The sequence below is a fragment of the Mustela nivalis genome (assembly GCF_964662115.1).
Source record: "Mustela nivalis genome assembly, chromosome: 19".
Taxonomy (NCBI): Eukaryota; Metazoa; Chordata; class Mammalia; order Carnivora; family Mustelidae; genus Mustela; species Mustela nivalis.
In genome coordinates, this window is record NC_139038.1 from 41,295,732 (window position 1) to 41,307,968 (window position 12,237).

Below are 12,237 nucleotides of genomic sequence, written 5' to 3' on the forward strand. Positions count from 1 at the left end.
AGGGAAGAAGCCTTGCTCTACTCCAGGTTAGCTACACCCCAGCCCTGTTTTCTGGGAGTTGTTCTTTTTTTTTTTTTTTTTCAATCTGAAACTCATTACCTCAGAGAGATGCACTTTTTTTTTTTTAAAGATTTTATTTATTTATTTGACAGACAGAGATCACAAGTAGGCAGAGAGGCAGGCAGAGAGAGAGAGGAGGAAGCAGCAGGCTCCCTGCCGAGCAGAGAGCCTGACGCGGGGCTCGATCCCAGGACCCCGGGATCATGACCTGAGCCGAAGGCAGAGGCCTTAACCCACTGAGCCACCCAGGCGCCCCGAGAGATGCACTTTTGAGGCAAGATTCGAACTTTCATGTCTCGCTAAGGATGAATGTTTACCTCGAAAACTTCTAAAGTACTTCATGACTATCCAAGGGCTATTGAGTTGTTAGGCTACCTGAATTTGAGGAGAGAAATGTCCAAACTTACAACTTCAAAAAATGAGGGAGCTCCAGAAGAAAGGAAATGTTTTACAAACAAAACAGTGTACCAACTTTTCATGCAATATCCTGAGTACCAACTTTTTTTCCTTTTAAGAAATAATTTTATGACACATCTAAAGTAAATTCCTCACTTCTCCCTGCAAAAGCTCTACAAACTTCTCAAGGAGATGGTGTGCAAATAAACTCGAGTTGACCCTAGAATCCCAATAAAATTGGGCACTGAAAAATATAAAAGTTCTAAATCCATGGGAATTACCCAACAGCAAATTTTACCAACTTTCTAGTGAGTGTCACATAAGCAGTAGCTGAGGGTTCAAATGCGGCACTATGATCAAAGAGGCACTATTCATCTCCTGCTGCAGCAGTAGCTTGGCCATCTCTGCTTCCAAAAAAGACATGATTGGATTTAGAGAAGCAGCAAGACTGAAGCAAAGTACATCGAATCTAAAACCGAGTCTAAGAAGTTACTCTGCTCAACACTCAAGAACGTCCACTTCACAAAAGGCTTAAGTAAAGTTGTTCATTTGCAGGGGTAGCTCATCCTAAAAGCCGATGGCATCATCCTTCATGACACTGGCAAACCCTACTTTATCCGTCTCCTCTAATCACAGAGGAAAGGGACAGATTTTCCTCCCCACCCACAGCCACCTTCAATATACACCACTTTATATCCTATGTTGAAAGGCTTAGGGTAGAGTTCTCTCAGCAGGCTCTTATGTTGTATCACAGAACAAACAGGAGCCAACCACAGGATAGGATGGAAATCTTCCCAAACTGGTTTGTGGTGATGCTTGCACAAGTCTTTAAAACAACTGAAATTCAATGAATCGTGCACTTAGCATGAGTGACTTCGACAAGATGGAAATCATACCTCCATGAAACTACACAATAATCACCAGGCAGGGGCAGACTGCGATGGCACAGTTAGAAAAAGGAGTGTATCCAAGACCCAAAGAGACCCTCCACATGACTGACACACCCAATATACATCTCTGTTGCTCCCTGAACCTTCGAGGATCCTGTTCAGTATTTCCTCCTGCTTCCCTTCACATGTTCCTCTGGCACATCTGACCTCCTTCCCATTCTGCTCCAGAGCAGACCTTATGAATCCCTTCCACGAATCCACCTGGAGTATTCAACACATAAAGTACACCTGGCAATAACAATGAAAAGTTGGCAGGGGATCTTGTAGAAATTGATTCCTTTTTTCAGAAGAAATGGGAAGGAAAAGGAGGCATTTGAATTGACTCCCCTAGCCAGACTGCTCTCATCCCCCAGACAGCACCTTATTTATACCTGTCTCCGAGGCTGTAAAACTTGATTCTGCTCATCCTAGTGCCTTTCTAATCAACTCCTTCCCCACCCCTCACCAATATCTTGACCAGTACCTTTCCCCTCCTAAAAATTCCATAAATGCTCTTTGAGGAAGTTATTATTCTCCTCACCCAATTCAGTGACACCTGTTCTATCCTCAAAGGGTAAATACAGTTCTGTGTCCTACTGGACCTACCACTCATCAAACTCTGACTTCCTTCCTAGACTTGGTCGATTATGGCAATAAAGACCAAAATGATGAACAAACTCCAAAATGACCACGGGTTAGACCACTGGAGAGGGTGATGTTATAATACGAATATGAAATAAGCTCAGAGCTATAAAACCTAACTTCTACAAGAGCCAACAGGTTAACGAATCCATTTTAAGATTTTTTTAAAGATTATTTATTTATTAATTTGACACAGAGAGAGCTCACAAGTAGGCAGAGAGGCAGGCAGAGAGAGATGAAGTGAAGCAGGCCCCCTGCTGAGCAGAGAGCCCCATGTGGGACTCGATCCCAGGACCCTGAGATTGTGACCTGAGCCGAAGGCAGTGGCTTAACCCACTGAGCCACCCAGGCGCACCCCTTTTAAGATATTAAAAGGTTGTTCTAAAATCCCAAATTCTTACCTCCTCCTCAGCATCCAAACCCAACAAGTTTTCTACTGTCATCAATACCAATATGAAAGACAGAAAGTATGAAATCTTTGCAGTACCAAAAGAGAATTACAAGAAAAAGACCCAGGAAGATCACAGAGCAGTAACTAGGATGGCAGGGAAATTAACCAACTGTTTCTATACCTCATGACACCTGGATGAAGACCTTTTGAAAGTCCCCTTCCCACAGGAATCCCATTTCTAGCCTAAGAAAGCCCAAATGGGGTCTGCTTTCCAATTAAAGATGGCTTCAAGAATGTTTCTCCAACACCTAAACACTGACAATAACCACGTGGTGAAAAAATAATGAATACTGTTATGCTGAAAATAAATTAATTTAAAAAAAGATGAAACAAAAAGGCCACAGAAAGTTGGTGCCACTTTTCAGTGTTAAGTCCTCTGATCTTGGAAATCTGAGTTCAAATCCCACTCAAGCAGAGACCTCAAAAAATTACACGAAAACCCTTAAAGAGAAGAGAGAAGTCCCCTTTCCTAAAACAGTCTGACTTTAGTAATCTCCTAGATTCATTAAAAATCGGAATGTCACTCTCAACATCTGTAACTCTGGAACAAACTTCGAACATTTCTATGGCTTTTAAAATCAAAACCTCGGGGCACCTGGGTGGCTCAGTGGGTTAGAGCCTCTGCCTTTGGCTCAGGTCATGATCCCAGGGTTGTAGGATCAAGCCCTGCATCGGGCTCTCTGCTCAGTGGGGAGCCTGCTTTATCCTCTCTGCCTACTTGTGATCTCTGTCTGTCCTATAAATAAATAAAATCCTTAAAAAGATAGAGAGAAATCAGCATCTTCTATTAAAATAAACAAATAAATAAATAAGTAAAATCAAAACCTCTCATGTGCTTCCAAAATTTGGTAAATCAGATTTTTTGTAAGAAACATGTAGAAACTGAAATGCATTTCATAGGAAGATAATTATTCCCTGCAATAAATACATCAGTATAAACTTGAAATTGGTTTTGGCCTTCTCTGGTAAATTTCCCAAGTTCTTAGGAGTTTCCTAAGCCATTTACTTGAACATCATCTAAGGGAACACTCAAAGCAGTACCACAATAAAGAGGTTTGGCCTCTGCGGGATTCTACATGTAAAAAAACAAAAACAAAAACAAAAACAAAACAACAGGACACATAAATTAAACACAATCACACTGCTTTAAATAAAATTTCTAAACTTTCATGCCATTTGATGAAACTCCCTGTTTCGGAGAGTGAAACAAAATCTATTCAGCTCCCATTAAGTGCTTTTTCTTTTCTTTTCCTTTTTAAATAGATTTTATTTATCTGACAGACAGAGATCACAAGTAGGCAGAGAGGCAGGCAGAGAAAGAGGAGGAAGCTGGCTCCCTGCTGAGCAGAGCCCAATGCAGGGATGGATCCCAGGACACCAGGACCATGACCCCAGCTGTGCAAGGCAGCATGGTCCAGGGCCAGATGTTGCGGGGTGCTAGTGGGGGCGCCCTGTCCACTCCCCAATCCCTGTTTCGGTCCCTGGAAAGAGTGGGTGGGTGGTGGCCCAAGCCATGGTTACAGCCGAGTATTCCTAGGAATTTGCTATGGCTCACCAGTGCCTGTGTTTTGCTGTTTATCCCCACTTTTCCCCTGCTCCAGGTCCCCCCTCCTCACTCCTCCTAAAGCCAAAAGGATCAGCAAAACTGCCACAGACAAAGGCTTTTGGGATTGGAGCGTCTCCACCTTCAGAAGCTGCGCTGAAGCCTTAAAATGCAATATCTGCAATGTGAGGGAAGCCACCTCCACCAGATACTTGAAGATCTGGGTTAGCTTTGGCAGAAGGACTTTTGTTGCTTAAGGTGTTGGAGAGGGTGGAGTGCTATCCTTGAGGCCCTCTTTCCAACTTGTGGATGATGGCTTTTTTGCATTTGGGGGTGGTTGATGTGTGGTTTTGGTTGTGTCTATTTTGTGTGTATTTCCCCACCACAGCCTCTCCCTGTCCCTGGCCCACAGCAAGCACCCAGCCCTCCCTCCCTTCCACCCCCTGAGCTCTGAGCAGGTACCGGGTCAGTGATATGCTGTACCCCCACCCACCCACCCCCGGCCCAAGCGGGATGTGGAACTGCTGGGAGGAAAAACGCAGTCCCCCTCCCTTCCCCGAGCCCTTCAATGGCCCAACCTCAGCTGGACCTCAGCCCCTGGGACTCAGGCTCCCAGGCCACCTCCGCTTGCACCACTGCAGCTGCCAGTCTCCCTGCCAGTCTCCCTCCAACCTGCACTGCCTTCTACAAGTGACTGATGAGGGGCAGGGCCAGGTGCTGCACTGAGGCGTGCAGTGGCGTGGCATGGCATGGCGTGGTGTGCTGTGACATGTGTCAAGCTGTCGGTGCGCCTGCCTGGGTGGGTGTGCTAGCTGGGGGCGTGGGGGACTGCTGGTGACCTGGGGGCCCGGTGAGGTGGATCCTGGGAGCCCCACAAGCAGTGATGGACTCTGGACCCCTCGTGTGCCCCTTACGGGGCTGCATTTTCAGTGCCTGAGTTTTGTGATCAGTATGAGTTTGCCTGAGTATGTATGACTTTTGTGATTATGTCAAATTTATTCCTAAATCATTTAAGGTTTGATGTTTTTTGTAACTGGGATTGTTCTTAATCTCTTAATCTCATTTTTGCGCTGCTCAATTTTGGTGAATAAGACTACGACTTTTCTTGAGTACTGACCCTGCATGTGGAACTATGCTGGACATACTTAGGTCTAATGGCAATTTTGCAGATTAATTTTGTTCTACAGAAGAATTCTACAGAAGAATTTTTTTCTATAGTATCTTATGAATAAAAAAGACATTTTCACTTCTTCCACTCTTATTCATACTGCTATTATTCCGTTTTCTTCCTAAATACCCAAGACAAAATTTCCAAGAAAATGTGGAATAAAAGTGGCAATTGCAGGCTTTTTCTCTTGTTCCTGACTTTAGGGACGAAGCATCTAGCCTTTTACTATTAAATGTGTAAGTGTGGGTTTTCATATCCAGCTTTTTATTACAATAAGAAAATTCTCTTTTATTCAGTTGACAGATTATTATCACCAAATGGTGTTGACATTCAACCACTTTTTTCTTCTATATTTATGGAGGTAATCATGTGGTTTACCCTTTATTAATTTAATATGGTATATTAATTACAGTGATGAAATATAATTTTATTTATTTATTTATTTATTTATTTATTTATTTAAAAGAGAGGGAGAGAGAGAGAGAGAGACAATGAGTGAGGGAACACAAGCAGGGGAAGTTGGAGAGGGAGAAACGGGCCCTCTGCCAAGCTGGGAGCCTTATGCAGGGCTTGATCCCAAGACCCTGGGATCATGACCTGAGCTGAAGGCATATGCCCAATGACTTGGCAACCAAGGTGCCCCTAAATATCACATTTTGAGCAAACTTTGCATACCTGAGATAAATCCTCTTTGGCCATAGCATTTTATGAGTTGCTGAATTCACTTTACTAGCATTAGTATTGAAGACTTTTGTGTCTACAGTTCTAAGAGATATTGGTCTATAATTTCATTTTCTTGTGTTATCTTTACCTGGTTTTGGGATCTGGCTAATACGGACTCTCACAGAATAAATGTGAAGTGTTCTCTCCACTTCTACTTTTTGAATGATTTTTGAATCTTCCTTAAATGTTTTCACAGAATTCACCAATGTGCCAAATGGTCCCAGATTTTTCTTTATGGAAAGTTTTTGGATTACCTGTTCGATTATTTTACTTGTTTAAGTTCCATTCAGATTGTCTACTTTGGGGTTAAGATTAAGGAATTTGAGTCTTTCTAGGAACCTGCCAAATTTCTTTAGTTTTCTAATTTATTAGCATGCAATTGTTCCTTGTATTGCAATTTAATTCTTTTTATTTCTATAAGGCTAATAGGAATGCCTTTCATTCCAGATTTTTTCACAATTTGGTATTTTTATCTTATTTTTGGTAAGAATAGCCAAAAAATTGTCAATTGCTCATCTCTTTAAAGAATTAGCTTTTGGGGCACCTGGGTAGCTCAGTGGGTTATAGCCTCTGCCTTTGGCTCAGGTCATGATCTCAGGGTCCTGGGATCAAGCCCCTGATTAGACTCTCTGCTCAGCAGGGAGCCTGCTTCCCTTCCTCTCTCTCTGCCTGCCTCCTACCTACTTGTGATCTGTTTCTGTCAAACAAATAATAAAATAAAATCTTTTTTTAAAAAAAGAATTAGCTTGGGTGCCTGGGTGGCTCAGTGGGTTAAAGCCTCTGCCTTCAGCTCAGGTCATGATCCCAGGGTCCTGGGATCGAGCCCCACATCAGGCTCTCCACTTCTTGGGAGAGTCGGCTTCCTCCTCTCTCTCTGCCTTCCTCTCTCTCTGCCTACTTGTGATCTCTGTCTGTGAAATAAAAAAAAAAAAGAATTAGCTTTTGTATATATTGATTTTCTCTGTTGTATCTTATTTCATTTATATCTGATCTCATCTTTCAAAATTTCTTTCCTTTTCCTTGCCTTTTAACTCATTCTTCCTTTATCATGTTTTTATTTCTTTATTTGAGAGACTGAAAGAGTGAGTGAGAAGGGAAGAGCAGAGGGACAAAAGCAGTCCTCACTGAGTACAGAGCCCAACACGGGGCTCGACCCTATAACCCCGAGATCTTGACCTGAGCCAAAACCAAGATTTGGTCACCTAACCAACTGAGCCACATCTAAGCCCCTAATTTGTTTTTCATTTTGTCATTTCTTAAGATGATAGGTTATGAAAGTAACACTTGCTTCCTTTTTAAATATATGTTTACAATCCTAAGTTTCCCTCAAAAAAAACAAAAACTTAACTGTATCCCATAAGACTTTGTATTTTATATTTTCACTTTCAAGAGATGAGCAAGTGACCGATTTTTGGCTTTCATTAATCTCAAGGTATTTTCTGACTTCTACCGTGATTTCTTTTTTGACTCATGTCTTATTTAGGAGTGTGTTATTTATTTTCCACATACTTGTGAATTTTTTGTTTCCTTTTGTAAACCACTTTTATTTTATTGCATGGAGTTAGAGACCATACATTGAGTGACTTTAGTTCTTCAACATGTATACTACATTTATAGGTCTTTTGGTTTTTCAGACTGGATAATCTCAATTGATCTCTATTTATATTCCCTGATTATTTCATCTATTACTACCACTGAGCTCATCTGGAGAATATTTTGTTTCAGTTATAATGCAATTTTCATTTCATTCTAATTTTATTTTTATTATATTCTTGATTTGGTGTGGCACCATTTTTGTACTTCCTGTGTATTCTTTTTTTTAAGAGTTTATTTATTTATTTGACAGACAGAGATTACAAGTAGGCAGAGAGGCAGGCAGAAAGAGAGAGAGGAGGAAGCAGGTTCCCTGCTGAGCAGAGAGCCCAGTGCTGGGCTAGATCCCAGGACCCTGGGATCATGACCTGAGCCAAAGGCAGAGGCTTTAACCCACTAAGCCACCCAGGCACCCCAGTGTATTCTTTAAACATGGTTTTTCTTCAGTTCTTTAACATATGGATACAGAAGAATGACAGTTGTTGTCCACATCTTTATCCATTCAACCTATATCTGGAGTTCTTGGGAAATGGCTTTAATTGAATGTATTTTTTTTTTTTTTTGTTTTCCTAGTGTATAGATAGCTATAATTTCCTTTTGCTGGAGTATTGTGCAATTTCTTGAGAAAATTAAGGTTTAAATTATATAATGTGGTAACTATAGAAAGTAGATCCTCCCCCTGGGTTTTCAAAGGTAGTCTAAACATCAAGGCCAGATCTCCTGAGACTACATTTCACTCTGTTTCCCCCCTACATACACATATTTGCACACTTCATCTGACTGTATTTTAATTATTAAACTGGGTAGTGGAAAGCATATGTCTATTTACTTATTTACTGCTGTTTAATTTTGATGTTATTTTCTAATTATACAATGATTCTCTTTTAGCTGCTATTCCATGGAGTGTGCATCAAGAATGCAACAAAATTCTATTGGCTTTCTTACCACAAATGTTGTTTTTCATTTCACAGATGAAATGTGAAATTTTCACAAATGTAGGCTTTCATTGGACTTGAGCTCCCCAATACACTCAAATCAAGAAAGATTATTAAGTACATAGAAAAATGGGGATTCAAATTGTGTCATGCTTTCTACCTATGCATAATAGACATGTGATGTAAAACGATTATCGAGACAAAAGATTTAGCTTGGTTTTTAATCGTTGCACCTAAACACTGTCAGACTGCAGACAAATCAATCATTATGTTCTTATTTGTAAACTGGGAATAATATCAGCTCTACTTAATACTTTAATATTTATGCATTTTACATCAAATGTTACATATTTCTACATAAATGTTATAAAATGCATTTTATTGAGATAAAATGTGTATATTTTCTTGTGTACCTACGTACTTACTATATAATAGATAGGGTTATAAATTACTTTCCCAAGGTTACACTCTCTTAAATTCTATATCTGAAAGTCAACCTTTTCTTTTTTGTTTTTTTTTCCATATGAAACTATGCAAATTTATTGCACAGATGTTCTTCGCTCTATTCACAATGCCACAAAGTGGAAAACTACATATATACACAAGTATATGCATACATAAGCACATATGTATATATATACATGTACACACAATGGAATAATGTTTTTTTAAAATTTATTTCTTATTTATTTTCAGCGTAACAATATTCATTATTTTTGCACCACACCCAGTGCTCCATGCAATCCAGCGCTCTCTAAAACCCACCACCTGGTTCCCCCAACCTCCCAACCTCCCACCCTCTCCGCCCCTTCAAACCCCTCAGATTGTTTTTCAAAGTCTATAGGCTCTCATGGTTCAACTCCCTTCCAATTTCCCCCAACTCCCTTCTCCTATCTCTCCATGTCCTGCATGCTATTTGTTATGCTGCACAAATAAGTGAAACCATATGATAATTGACTCTCTCTGCTTGACTTATTTCACTCAGCATAATCTCTTCCAGTCCCTTCTATGTTGCTACAAAAGTTGGGTATTCGTCCTTTCTGATGGAGGCATAATACTCCATAGTGCATATGGACCACATCTTCCTTATCCATTCGTCCGTTGAAGGGCATCTTGGTTCTTTTCACAGTTTGGTGACCGTGGTCATTGCTGCTATAAACATTGGGGTACAGATGGCCCTTCTTTTCACTCCATCTGTACCTTTAGGGTAAATACCCAGGAGTGCAATGGCCGGGTCATAGGGAAGTTCTATTTTTAATGTCTTGAGGAATCTCCACACTGTTCTCCAAAGAGGCTGCACCAACTTGCATTCCCACCAACAGTGGAAGAGGGTTCCCCTTTCTCCACATCTCCTCCAACACATGTTGTTTCCTGTCTTGCTAATTTTGGCCATTCTAACTGGTGTAAGGTGATATCTCAATGTGGTTTTAATTGGAATCTCCCTGAGGGGAGTGATGATGAACATTTTTTCATGTGTCTGATGGCCATTTATATGTCTTCATTGGACATGTGTCTGCTTTGCACCCAAGAGGAAATACACACAACCAAAACCACACATCAACCACCCGAAAATGCAAAAAAGCCATGCTCAACAAGTTGGAAAGAGGACCTCAAGGATAGCCCTCCACCCTCTCCCACACCTTAAGCAACAAAAGTCCTTCCACCAAAGGTAACCCAGATCTTCAAGTACCTGGTGGAGATGCCTTCCCTCACATCGCAGATGCTGCCTATCAAGGCTTCAGCTCAGCTTCTGAAGGTGCAGATGCTCTAACCCCAAAAGCCTTTCTCTGCAGCAGGTTCCCTGGTCTTTCTGGCCTTCTGAGGAGTGAGGAGTGGGGGAAATGGGAGGGAAGAGACAGGGATCCCGTTAAAAAGGAGGAGAAACAGCAAAACACAGGCACTGGTGAGCCCTCGCAATTTCCCAGGCATCCAGTCCTTCAAACTTGGTTCAGAGACCGACCACCCACCCACCCATTCCAGGGACTGAAACAGGGACTGGGAGTGCACGGGGCGCCCCCATGCGCACCTCACAACCTCTGGGCCCAGACCATGCTGCCTCCCACAGGCAGCGGAGATGGCAGCGGCCTGAGAGAGGCCAAGGCAGGCATAGGGAGCAGCGGACTTGTGGACTGCAGCTTGGGATTGGGGGGAGGGGGTGCGGCAGGGGAGACACTGGCTGAATCTGGAGGGAGCATGTAGAGGCAGCCAGAGGCCTGTGGCGGGGAATGGGCCAGCTCCTTCCCTCTGCCCTCCCAGGCTGGTTCCCTCCCTTCCTCCTTACCTGGGTAAATCTCCCTTTGCCTGGGAGGAATGGCCAAGGCAGTGGCAGCGGCCCAGGGCCACTGAGGAGGAGCTGCCAGGGCTGCTGCACTCAGAGCCGCCAGCCTCCAGCGTGAGCGATGGCGCCCACTGCTGCTGCAGCCTCCTCCAGCCCCAGGATCTCCATTTTAGCAGCGCGGGCCTCCCTCTGCCCAGGGTAGCCACGGAAACTTGTCGTTGCCAGCTCCCTCTAGCCCCCAGCCCTCCCTCCCCTTCCACCCTCTCAGCTCAGAGCAGGTACCTGGTCGGGCTCTCCTTATCGCACAAGGACAAGGGTGGGCTCTACCCCCGCACGCCCCCCTCCCAAAGCCCAAAGTGGCGCCACTGGAAGGAAAATGCCTTCCACGAAGTCCTCCCAAACCCGGCCCCCCGCCCTTCTCGGCGCCAGTCCTCAGCCCTACCGCTGCCCTTCCTCAGTTGCTGGCCCTGGAGCTCCCGCTGCCGCCGCTTGCACAGCCCCCGCCGCCGCTCCGCCGCTTCCATCTGCGTTGCTGCCATCTGCGCCGCAGCTGCCGCTAGAGTCGCCAACACCGCTTGTGCAGCCGATGCAGTCTGCGCCGACGCCGCTATGTGCTCCACCGCAGCTACCGCCGCCGCCGCTTGAGCCTTGGACGCCCAATCGGTCGCCGCTGGTGCAGCCCAGCTGTCTGCGCCAGTGCTGCTTGCACCGCTAACACCGTCGTCTATGTCGCCGCCCCTTCGGCCGCCAACACTGCCTGCGCCGCCGCCTATGCCGCTTGTTCCGTCGAAGCCACCACTGTCTGCACCGCCGCTTGCGCGGCCGAAGCCGCAGTCTGCACCGTCGCTGCTACCGCCGCCGCTGAAGCCACTGCCGTCTGCACCGTCGCCATTGTGCGCCGAGGCCGCTTGCACCGTTGACGCCGTCGTCGGAGCCGTTGCTGGTTCCGCCGCTGAAATCGTCTGCGCCGCCACCGACGCCGCTTGTGCCGCCGCTGAAGCCGCTGCCACTGCTATCCCCGCCGACGCCAACGCTTATGCCGCTGCCACCACCGCTTGAGCCCTGGAGGCCTTCGGAGCCGAAGCTGCTTGTGCAGCTACGCCCCTTGGTGACCTCGAAGCCACTGTCTGCGGCGTCACTGCTTCCGCCGCCGAGGCCGCCTGCGCCTCAGACGCTGCCGTTTCCGCCGCCGCCGCTTCCGCCGCCGCCACCATCTGCGCCGCCAGCGGCGTCAGCCCCCAAAGCGGCGATGGCGCAGCCGGGGCATCGGCGGCCTAACCGGCGTCTGAGGCGGTGCAGAGGGCGTTGGCCGGAGAAGAGGCGGCAGCGTCGCCAAACCGGCGGGGACGGCGTTGGCGTCGGCGGCGCAAGCGGCCTGGGCTGTACAAGCGGCGTCGGGATTCAAGTGGCGGCGGCGGTGCAGACGGCGGCGGCGAAGCGTCGGTGGTGGCGGCGCAGACGGTAGCGGCGGCGGCGGCAGAGTCGGCGGCAGAGTCGGTAACAGCGGCGGTGCAGACAG